This window comes from Coregonus clupeaformis, unplaced genomic scaffold, assembly GCF_020615455.1.
Source record: "Coregonus clupeaformis isolate EN_2021a unplaced genomic scaffold, ASM2061545v1 scaf4219, whole genome shotgun sequence".
Lineage (NCBI taxonomy): Eukaryota > Metazoa > Chordata > Actinopteri > Salmoniformes > Salmonidae > Coregonus > Coregonus clupeaformis.
Genome location: NW_025537673.1, coordinates 17,613 through 29,555, shown reverse-complemented (window position 1 = coordinate 29,555; position 11,943 = coordinate 17,613). Strand labels below are relative to the sequence as shown.

At 49.1% G+C, this 11,943-nt stretch overlaps 1 pseudogene; it reads right to left on the bottom strand.

Annotated features, from left to right (window-relative positions):
• Positions 1–6: 6 nt before the first annotated feature.
• On the bottom strand, positions 7–8,477 carry LOC123490618 (annotated as a pseudogene).
• Between the last annotated feature and the right edge of the window lie 3,466 nt (positions 8,478–11,943).

The following is an 11,943-nucleotide window of genomic DNA, read 5'->3' as shown; positions in this document are numbered from 1 at the left end:
CCATTGCTAATGCACGTTTCCCTCCACCAGAGCCGTGCTGATGAGCGCCGGGGCGGAGAGGCGTTCGTCCTCGCTGTCAAGGTCACCTTCCCACGCCAGCAGCTCTCTTCCTCATGGAGTTCTCCTGTCCTCCTCCTCTTCCTCCACCCTCCTGCTCCACCCTCCCGCCCCCATCAGGGTCCTTCCGGCAGAACACGGCCAGCTCGGTAGTATGCGGTTATAGGTAATGTAGTTTCCCAAGCTGAGGGAGGCTGGAGGACATCACCCACACACCACAGCCCTTGTTGCCTAGGAGATGAAGAGAGGAGAGGAGAGAAAGTGACGTCAGCGAACAGGAAGTGTGTGTGTGTGTGTGTGTGTTACTCACTGTAGATGTGGTTTCCCTTCTATGAGGCCACGGCCTCTCTCCCCCACCACCACCCCGTCAGAGTAGCCATGACAGATGTATTTGTTCCTGAGGACGGCGCTTCCCCCGCCTGATGTCTGCACCCCCCCACTGGTTCTCCCTGATCACATTCTCTGGAGGGAGAGGAGGGGGGGGGAGGGGGAGAGTGAGGGAGAGGGGGAGGGAGGGAGAGGGAGGGAGAGGAGAGGGGGAGATGGCATTAAAGTGCATGCGTTTACATAATGGTCACTAATAATACATTTCATTCATAAAGTACTTTTCCCATGTTCAGTAAAGACGCTGTGCAGGTTGTGTGTGTGTTAGGGAGGGAGGGAGGGAGAGTTCAGTAAAGATCGCTGTGCAGGTTGTGTGTGTTAGTATGTACCGACTATCACCCCCTGCCGTTCTCATTCACAGCTATCCCTGCCCGACCCCTGGAAGATATGGTTTACCACTGGAGGAGGAGGGGGAGGGGGAAGGGTGGTGGAGAGAGGGAGTTGGAGAGGAGAGGGGGAGGTGGAGAGGAGAGAGGGGAGGTGGAGAAGGGTGGAGGTGGAGAGGGGAGGGGGAGAGGGGAGGTGGAGGGGGAGAGGGGAGGTGGAGGGTGAGAGGGTGGGGAGCGAAGAGAGAGAGAGAGTGTCAAATAAATGTATAATATCTAGATAAGTGTTAAATGTCCCAGACAGAACACTGCCATCATCATGTTGAAGTGGAAAAACCACAACACTTTAGACTGTGTCTCAAATGTCTTCCTAGTATGCTCACTGAGCCCTGGTCAAAAGACCCCTCCCACCTGACTACAGGGTTCCTGTTGAACAGGATGTAGACTCCTCCCCCTCCCACCTGACTACAGGGTTCCTGTTGAACAGGATGTAGACTCCTCCCCCTCCCACCTGACTACAGGGTTCCTGTTGAACAGGATGTAGACTCACTCCCCTCCTGCACCTGACTACAGGGTTCCTGTTGAACAGGATGTAGACTCCCTCCCCCTCCTACCTGACTACAGGGTTCCTGTTGAACAGGATGTAGACTCCCCCCCCTCCTACCTGACTACAGGGTTCCTGTTGAACAGGATGTAGACTCCTCCCTCCTACCTGACTACAGGTTCCTGTTGAACAGGATGTAGACTCCCCCCTCCTACCTGACTACAGGGTTCCTGTTGAACAGGATGTAGACTCCTCCCCCTCTACCTGACTACAGGGTTCCTGTTGAACAGGATGTAGACTCCTCCCACTCCTACCTGACTACAGGGTTCCCGTTGAACAGGATGTAGACTCCCTCCCCTCCCTACCTGACTACAGGGTTCCCATTGAACAGGATGTAGACTCCTCCCCCTCCTACCTGACTACAGGGTTCCCGTTGAACAGGATGTAGACTCCCGCCTCCTTGTTGTCCCATAGATCTCGTTTTCTAAGGATGGAACCCCTCCCAGCAATGCCAAGGACCACGATGCCGGAACGCAAACCGCTGTGTATTCCTGTTGCACGAGTGTATGAGCGAGAGAGAGAGAAAGTTTGATCAGTTGTTATTTTTTAGATCACCATGTCCTCTCTAACCTACCAGATGACTGACAGACAGACAGACAGACAGACAGACAGACCACCAATGTCATACTAACTTCACCAGATGAAAGACATATGATTTGACAGCCACTTGACAAAGCTGCTGTGTACTAGAGAGGAAACAGATATAATGACCATCAGGGATGTGAAACCCACAGGATAGATATATATAGACATCAGGGATGGAAACCCACAGGATAGATATATAGACATCAGGGATGTGAAACCCACAGGATATATATAAGACCATCAGGGATGTGAAACCCACAGGATAGATATATAGACCATCAGGAATGTGAAACCCACAGGATAGATATATAGACATCAGGGATGTGAAACCCACAGGATAGATATATAGACATCAGGGATGTGAAACCCACAGGATAGATATATAGACCATCAGGGATGGAAACCCACCAGGATAGATATATAGACATCAGGGATGTGAAACCCACAGGATAGATATATAGACATCAGGGATGTGAAACCTACAGGATAGATATATAGACCATCAGGGATGTAAACCCACAGGATATATAAAGACCATCAGGATGTGAAACCCACAGGATAGATATATAGACATCAGGGATGTGAAACCCACAGGATAGATATATAGACATCAGGATGTGGAAACCCACAGGATAGATATATAGACCATCAGGGATGTGGAAACCCCCAGACGATAGATATGGAGACATCAGGGATGTGAAACCCACAGGATAGATATATAGACATCAGGGGATGTAAACCCACAGGTATATAGACCATCAGGGATGTGAAACCCACAGATAGATATATATGACATCAGGATGTGAAACCCACAGGATAGATATATAGACATCAGGATGTGGGAAACCCACAGGATAGATATAGACCATCAGGATGTGAAACCCACAGGATAGATATATAGACATCAGGGATGTGAAACCCACAGGATAGATATATAGACCATCAGGGATGTGAAAGCCACAGGATGCAAGACATATAGACACATCAGGGATGCTGAAACCCACAGGATAGATATATGACATCAGGGATGTGGAAACCCACAGGATATATATATAGACCATCAGGGATGTGAAACCCACAGGATAGATATATAGACCATCAGGGATGTGAAACCCACTGAACGTTGCAGATAGAAATAAAATGAACTAGAGCTACCAGGATGATGGGGTCCGCCCCTTGCGGATGTCAAGCCCGCCTCCCGTTGGAGTGGATGTTGTTGTCAGCGATCAGACCCTGAGCGACAGGCGCAGGAATAACCCCGACGCACGACACTCACACACCTCGTACGGAGCATCACCATCTGGAACACAAATCACCGTTAACACATCCAGTTAACAGGCAGGACATATATCACTCAACCCGACCCACCGATCATCCAACCGACCGATCAGATCGGGCAACCCTGTCTGGTTACCGTGGTGTTTCTGGACGTAGCGCACCGCATAGGTCAGCCCCCGGGAACACGTTTCCTTCCAGCCGGGCGTTTCGTGGTTACACACGTGACGCCGCCCCTTCCCGTCCCGGAACAGGCAGCGCCTCAGCTACGGCAACCCTGCACTGTCTCGACCAGCGCTTGGGCTCGGGGTCGCGTTGCAGCTCCTCGGTCAGGGTTCGGATCTCAGGGGTCAGCGGGGAGAGTCGGGGGAGGAGGGGGGTGGCTGTCGTCCTGGTTGGGTCTGAGGAGATGAGAGAGGCTGTGGTGACTGTGAGCCAGTCTGTAGTTTAGACTGTTGTTGCCTTGTCCTGAACCTTGCTCTCCTCTTTTCCTCCTCCTCCTCCTCCTCCTCCTCCGCTACGAGCGCTCTCTTCGCTCCAGCGTCCTCAATCACCGTATCCTGACACACTCCTTCCTCCCCCCTCCTCCTCCTCCTCTCCTCCTCTTCTCCGTTTCTCCTTTCCTCCAGTCCTCCAGGGTGACGGTAACCCCAGGGGGCCGGCGGCTCCAGAATGCCCGCCCAGGGTGTCTCCAGCTGGGCTACCTACTCCCAGGCGAGGCCCAGGATGTGGAGAGATTCGGGCCAGAGCGGCCAGATGTTTTACAGGCCCAGTTCCGCCTGTCACTGGAGCGCCCTCAACGTCACGGACGCCGAATCACTTCCTGAGAAATCACAGCTATCCAATAGGCTTAGGGGCCACGCCTAGGAAGTGGGTGGGAGCTTCCCTGTGAGAATGAGAAGAACGGGCGTGGCAGGTTTCTGGCCCTCGGACCTGCAGCTGAGCTCCCTCGAAATTACAGTTGTCCAACTGGACATGACCTGACGACGTCTGGGGGAGGGAGGAGGTAGAGAGAGGGAGAGGAGAGAGAGAGAGAGAGAATGAGACAGAGAGAGAGAGAGAATGAGACAGAGAGAGAGAGACAGAGAGAGAGAGAGAGAGACAGAGAGAGAGCGAGAGAGAGAGAGAGAGAGACAGAGAGAGACAGAGACAGAGAGAGATACAGATAAAATGTGAAACTGCAGCAAGCTCTAACAGAGTATTAACAGATGACCACTGCTAAGAGCCTCTAAAGGTGCAGAGCAAACCCAGTTAAAGGCTTAAAGCCACAGAACTGACTGACTGACACACCAGTCAGTTAGTCAGCCAGTCAGCCAGCCAGTCAGCCAGCCAGTTAGCCAGTCAGCCAGCCAGTCAGCCAGCCAGTTAGTCAGTCAGCCAGTCAGCTAGCCAGACACCCCAGCCGGTCAGCCAGCCAGACACCCCAGCCGGTCAGCCAGCCAGACACCCCAGCCGGTCAGCCAGCCAGACACCCCAGCCAGCCAGACACCCCAGCCGGTCAGCCAGCCAGACACCCCAGCCAGCCAGACACCCCAGCCGGTCAGCCAGCCAGACACCCCAGCCAGCCAGACACCCCAGCCAGCCAGACACCCCAGCCGGTCAGCCAGCCAGACACCCCAGCCGGTCAGCCAGCCAGTCTGCCAAAAGCACTGTCACAACTTTACTGTTGTAAAAAAAGGGTTTCATAAATTGTGATCTGATTTGATGTACCTTGTATACGACGGTGGAGAACCAGCAGGCAGAAGATCAGGTTGTAACCTGGCTGGGGACACTGCTGGTCCAGAGACCTGACCAGGAGAGCCACGTCCCCCAGCCTCCCTAACCCCCACCACCTCACAGGCACCTGGCAGGGTCAAAGGTCAAAGATTTTCATTTATCAAAAAATGCAGCTCTTATTACATTACAATACTTGATATTAACAGATATTAAACACATCGTTTCCAGCTCCAGATTAATTTAAAGGGACAATCTGCAGTTCAAACAATAATAAAGAATATATAATTAATTTAAATGTCTAGAAATTGATGTATGAATCCCAGACAGACCCTTTAACTAGACATTGTGGCAGTAATACATGATAAGACAACAGCAGCCGTAGGAAACTGATATGATGGTTTACATAGTGTGATGATGTCACGTCACGGTATGGGTGAAAAGTCAAGAGTTAGTCGATAATGGGTTTGAGTCAGGAAGTCTACATTCCATTATGTCAAGGTAGATTAGTGATGTTTAGGATAGCATGAGTGATGGGCAGGTTAGTGACTTTGGGGTAAAGAGTGATGAACATCAAAGACAGGAGTGCCCATGAGTTACAGATGTATGCCAAGGGAAGAGGGTTAATAGAAGGGTATATAAGGTAGAGGGTTTTTTGTTCAAGTCAGTTCAACTGACGAAGGGCAAAAGCCATGTCCGTTGGTTAGATGAACCCACGAGCTTTCCGTGATCCAATAAACACCCGGTATAAAATCTCCAACAGAATGTCTAAGTCAATTCTTGCATCTTGAACTTCTCAATACCAGAAACTCATCATAACAGAAAACAATCAGTCCGTCACCTTCAGTAGCAGCTCCGCCTGCTCCTCGTACACCCCGGGTGCAGCACCACCGGTAAATCGCCCCCGCTACACCCAACGCCACCCTCAGCGTCTCCAGCTCCCGCAGGCCCCACCTGCCACACCCTCCTCTCCTTCCTCCGGGGAGAGCGGAACAGGTGCAGGCAGGCGGAGGGCTGGAGCTCAGGGTGGGCGTGGTGCGACCAGGCTACGACTGGCGAGGCATGATGCCTCTAGGGCTTCTCCAGGATGACGGCTCCAGGTGGGGCCGGCTGGGTACATGTGGGCAGACAGACAGGCAGGCAGACAGACAGACAGACAGGCAGACAGACAGGCAGACAGACACACAGGGTTAGAGGTAGTGGGACGAGACCTTATAGTTCAGGGTTTCTTCACCGGTCCTGGAGGGCGTGAATCACCTCTGTTTTTCCATCCTCTCCTTCTAATCAGGGGGCTAATTCAGACCTGGGACACACCAGGTGAGTGCAATTAACTACCAGGTAGAAATAAAAAAAAACAGAAGTGTTTCGGGCCCTCCAGGACCGGAATTGAAGAACCCTGTCATAGTTGAAAGAGAGAACGTCCATCTCCACTACGGTACCTGGGCCAGTTGGGGGTGTGGGGACACTCAGGCATGCCCAGGCAGAGCTGTCTCCAGCGGGTGTTATCCAGGGAGAGGGATCAAGCTCTCTCCAGGCCCTGCACACCAGGCTGCAGCGGCCCAGCCCCGGGAGGGGTAGGTAGGCCAGGACCACACGCCATACCTCCACTGGGAGGCTGACACCTCCACTGCTGCTGCTTCCACTGCTGCCCAATGACATGGCTCTGAAAGAGGGGGTGGGCGCCTGGGGACAGACAGACAGACAGACACAGACTAGGTTAGTTTAGATACAGGCAGACAGACAGACAGACTAGGTTAGTTTAGACTAGACCTATACAAGCAGACAGACAGACTAGGTTAGTTTTAGACTAGACCTATACAGACAGACAAGACAGACTAGGTTAGTTTAGACTAGACCTATACAGACAGACAGACAGACTAGGTTAGTTTAAACTAGACCTATACAGACAGACAGACAGACTAGGTTAGTTTAGACTAGACCTATACAGACAGACTAGGTTAGTTTAGACTAGACCTATACAGACAGACAGACAGACAGACAGACAGACTAGGTTAGTTTAGACTAGACCTAGACGGACAGACTAGGTTAGTTTAGATACAGGCAGACAGAAACAGACCAGGTTAGTTTAGACTAGACCTATACAGACAGACAGACAAGGTTAGTTTAGACTAGACCTATACAAGCAGACAGACAGACTAGGTTAGTTTAGACTAGACCTATACAGACAGACAGACAGACTAGGTTAGTTTAGATACAGGCAGACAGACAGACAGACTAGGTTAGTTTAGACTAGACCTATACAAGCAGACAGACAGACTAGGTTAGTTTAGACTAGACCTATACAGACAGACAAGACAGACTAGGTTAGTTTAGACTAGACCTATACAAGCAGACAGACAGACTAGGTTAGTTTAGACTAGACCTATACAGACAGACAAGACAGACTAGGTTAGTTTAGACTAGACCTATACAGACAGACAGACAGACTAGGTTAGTTTAAACTAGACCTATACAGACAGACAGACAGACTAGGTTAGTTTAGACTAGACCTATACAGACAGACTAGGTTAGTTTAGACTAGACCTATACAGACAGACAGACTAGGTTAGTTTAGACTAGACCTAGACGGACAGACTAGGTTAGTTTAGATACAGGCAGACAGAAACAGACCAGGTTAGTTTAGAATAGACCTATACAGACAGACAGACAGACTAGGTTAGTTTAGACTAGACCTAGACGGACAGACTAGGTTAGTTTAGATACAGGCAGACAGAAACAGACTAGGTTAGTTTAGACTAGACCTATACAGACAGACAGAAACAGACTAGGTTAGTTTAGATACAGGCAGACAGACAGACAGACAGACTAGATTAGTTTAGACTAGACCTATACAGACAAACTAGGTTAGTTTAGACTAGACCTATAGACCTAAACTTCATTGTGATGGGTTCTTCCACAGCCTATATCATGAATGATGAGAGTCCTGTATTGGACTCAACCTCTAAAGACAGAGGCTCTCTGCTCATTCTCTCCTGGAGCAATGACTGGTCGTCGGGTCAGGTGACATTGTGGAACAAGCTAACGTCTTAACTAAAGGCCAGTGATGAGGATGAAGTTACATAGGACTGTCTTTCTGTCACCGAGTCATCATCGTCAAGGGAATTCGTACCAACTACCGACACAGCGTCGGGGTGGCAACTGGCAATAACATTGGAACGTCGTGGGCGCAACTTTGTTTCAACGTCGGTAAAGGAACGTTCTAAGAACATTCATTATTGGCTGGCTGTATTGTAGAATAATAACGGCAACCATTTAGCTGCCCATCTACGTTTTGTGGACGTACCTAGCGATATAGCTAGCAACCGAATACAACCTACACGTAGGATTCACTACATTGTAGACTAGGCTGTATTTGACATCTTACCCGTGTTAAAGTCACTTGGATGAAGCCCCACACATCCCAGCGTGGTTTTGAATTTGGTAGATAGTTGTAATAGCCATGCTTTTTTTTTGTTGCGAATGATCGGAACAACGCCCGGGTCGGGATCAAGATTAGATACACAGGAGAGGAATCAGACATTTTCCCTCACTTTACGGCACGGCGAGCCATGGAAACCACCAGGACGCCCCTTGCACTGGGCGGGAGCGCGAGGGAGGAGGGAGAGCGGAGGATGAAGACGGAGAGAACAGAGAGGGAAGGGAAACGAGGGAGGGAGGGAGGAGAACAGAGACGGAAGTGAAACGGGAGGGTGGAGGAGAAAGAGAGAGAGGAAGGGAAACGGGAGGGAGGGAGGAGAACAGAGACGGAAGGGAACGGGAGGGAGGGGGAGGAGAAGAGAGGGGAAGGAAACGGGAGGTGGAGGAGAAGAGAGAGGGAAGGGAAACGGGAGGGTGGAGGAGAAGAGAGAGGGAAGGGAAAACGGGAGGGAGGAGAAGAGAGAGGGGAAGAAGTTTTTGCTCAAGTGATACTTTGTACATATCCATTCAATGCAAATATGTATCGGCCTATCTGGATCAAAGAATGCTATTTGTGTAAAGAAACACACACTAGTGATGCGCAGGTTGACTCATAACACGCAGTCCAAACCGTGGAGCAGTCGGGTCATTAAATGTTGTGTGGATGAAGGGCGGGTGGGTTGCGGGCGGGTTGAATAAAGATACAATTATACTTTATGTATATAAATTGCACAATAATTATACATTATTGGATTTTTAAGTTATTATTTTATCTTTATCTATAGGCTACATTGAGGTTTTTCTTTCATTATTTTAGGCTGTCTGGCATTAGTGCGTCAGCCTAAACTTTACTGCCAACTGTATTCGAGTCAAGCTCGCCAAATAGCCTACATGCCAATTGCCAAATGCTTTTGGGACAGGTTAGAAAAGTAAATGTCGATCCACGGACGCAAAAAGGCAGGATGCGAATTACAGTTAGGCAGCTCAGCTCCCCTGAATGAGACGTTAGCCTCCCTAAATAATGCTAATTTAACCATTCTCCTATTTGTTTTAAAATGTGGTGGTAAATATGTTTGGTGGTAAATATGAAAATAAAAGCTTCCAAATGAAAACGAACACTCCCACGTCTCTGTAATGGTTTAAACCATTTATTTAGATGTGGTTGCGCTGTCCACTCGGTAGTGCTGAATGTAGGCCTCAGCTGAACTCCTTCAAACGCATAGGTTTTCCTTTGTACTTCCTCATTTACGCCATTTGTTTGCCCTTGATTTAAAAAAAAATAGCCTTTATTCCAATGCATTCGATGTATCCATTCATTTATCATTGTTTGCTTTTGTCTGTCAGCTGTTTAGAGGCTCGTTGCTTTGTTTTTCAGGTGCTTGTGGGTAATGGTGTTCTCTGTAACCATTCATAGGCTCATTGCTTTGTTTTTCAGGTGCTTGTGGGTAATGGTGTTCTCTGTAACCATTCATAGGCTCATTGCTTTGTTTTCCAGGTGCTTGTGGGTAATGGTGTTCTCCATTCATAGCCAGAAGTAGGAGACCATTTATTTAGCATTATTATTTTCTATCAATATTTGTTTTCTTTCTCCTGGATCAGCTGATGATGGTCAACAGTATCACTAGACAACTAACCTACTGCTAGACACCAATATCACTAGACAACTAACCTACTGCTAGACACCAATATCACTAGACAACTAACCTACTGCTAGACACCAATATCACCAGACAACTAACCTACTGCTAGACACCAATATCACTAGACAACCAACCTACTGCTAGACACCAATATCACTAGACAACTAACCTACTGCTAGACACCAATATCACTAGACAACTAACCTACTGCTAGACACCAATATCACTAGACAACTAACCTACTGCTAGACACCAATATCACTAGACAACTAACCTACTGCTAGACACCAATCCGTATCCGTGGTGTGTGGGTAAAATCACTGGGAAAGCCAGAAGAAAAGCCGTATTACAACCTATGTGTTGTGATAATTGCGTTGTTTGCTCTATAACCAGTTAGTTCATATGCATTGCAACTGTGATATACAGTGCATTGGGAAAGTATTCAGACCCCTTGACTTTTTCCACTTTTTTTATTTTTTATTTTTAACATTACAGCCTTATTCTAAAATGGATTCAATCGTTTTTTCCCCTCATCAATCTACACACAATACCCCATAATGACAAAGCAAAAACAGGTTTGTATGACTTTTTCACAGTGATTGTAGAGGGTACAACAGGTCAGCACCTCAGGAGTAAATGTCAGTTGGCTTTTCATAGCTGAGTATTCAGATGTCGAGACAGCAGGTGCAGTAGAGAGGGAGAGGGAGGGAGGGAGGGAGAGGGAGAGGGAGAGAGAGAGAGAGAGAGAGAGAGAGAGAGAGAGAGAGAGAGAGAGAGAGAGAGAGAGAGGGTCGAAAACAGCAGGTCCGGGACAAGGCAGCACGTACGGTGAACAGGTCTGGGTTCCATAGCCGCAGGCAGAACAGTTGAAACTGGATCAGCAGCACGACCAGGTGGACTGGGGACAGACAGAGTCAACAGGCCAGGTAGTCCTGAGGCATGGTCCTAGGGGCTCAGGTCCTCCGGGAGGAGGGGAGGGAGAGGGAGAGAGAGAGAATTAGAGGGAGCATACTTAAATTCAAACGGGACACCGGATAAGACAGGAGAATAACACCAGATATAACAGCCTGACCCTAGCCCCCCCCGGCACACAGACTATTGCATTATAGATACTGGAGGCTGAGACACAGGGGGGGGGTCGGGGGACTTTGTGGCCTTGTCCAACGATACCCCCGGACAGGGCCAACCAGGCAGGATATAACCCCACCCACTTTGCCAAAGCACAGCCCCCACACCCGTGAGGGCGCACGATCCCGTGGGGGCGCAAGACCGGACAGGAAGATGACGTCAGAAGATGACTCCACCCAGTCAAGTCGAGTATAGTGAAAAAAGCCTGGCAGGACGTAACAGACCCCTCCTAGGGACGGCATGAAAGAGCACTAGTAAGCCAGTGACTCAGCCCTCCTAGGGACGGCATGGAAGAGCACTAGTAAGCCAGTGACTCACCCCTCCTAGGGACGGCATGAAAGAGCACCAGTAAGCCAGTGACTCAGCCCTCCTAGGACGGCATGGAAGAGCACTAGTAAGCCAGTGACTCAGCCCCTATAATAGGTTTAGAGGCAGAGAATCCCACTGGAGAGAGGGGAGCCGGCCAGGCAGAGACAGCAAGGGCGGTTCATCACTCCAGTGCCTTGCCATTCACCTAGACTCAGTGGTGTAAAGTACTTAAGTAAAAATACTTTAAAGTACTACTTAAGTCGTTTTTTGGGGTATCTGTACTTTACTTTACTATTTATATTTTTGACAACTTTTACTTTAGGGCGGCAGGTAGCTTAGTGGTTAAGAGCGTTGTGCCAGTAACCGAAAGGTCGCTGGTTCTAATCCCCAAGCCGACTAGGTGAAAAAATCTGTCGATGTGCCCTTAGAGCAAGGCACTTAACCCTAATTGCTCCTGTAAGTCAGCTCTGGATAAGAGCGTCTGCTAAATAACCAATTATTATTA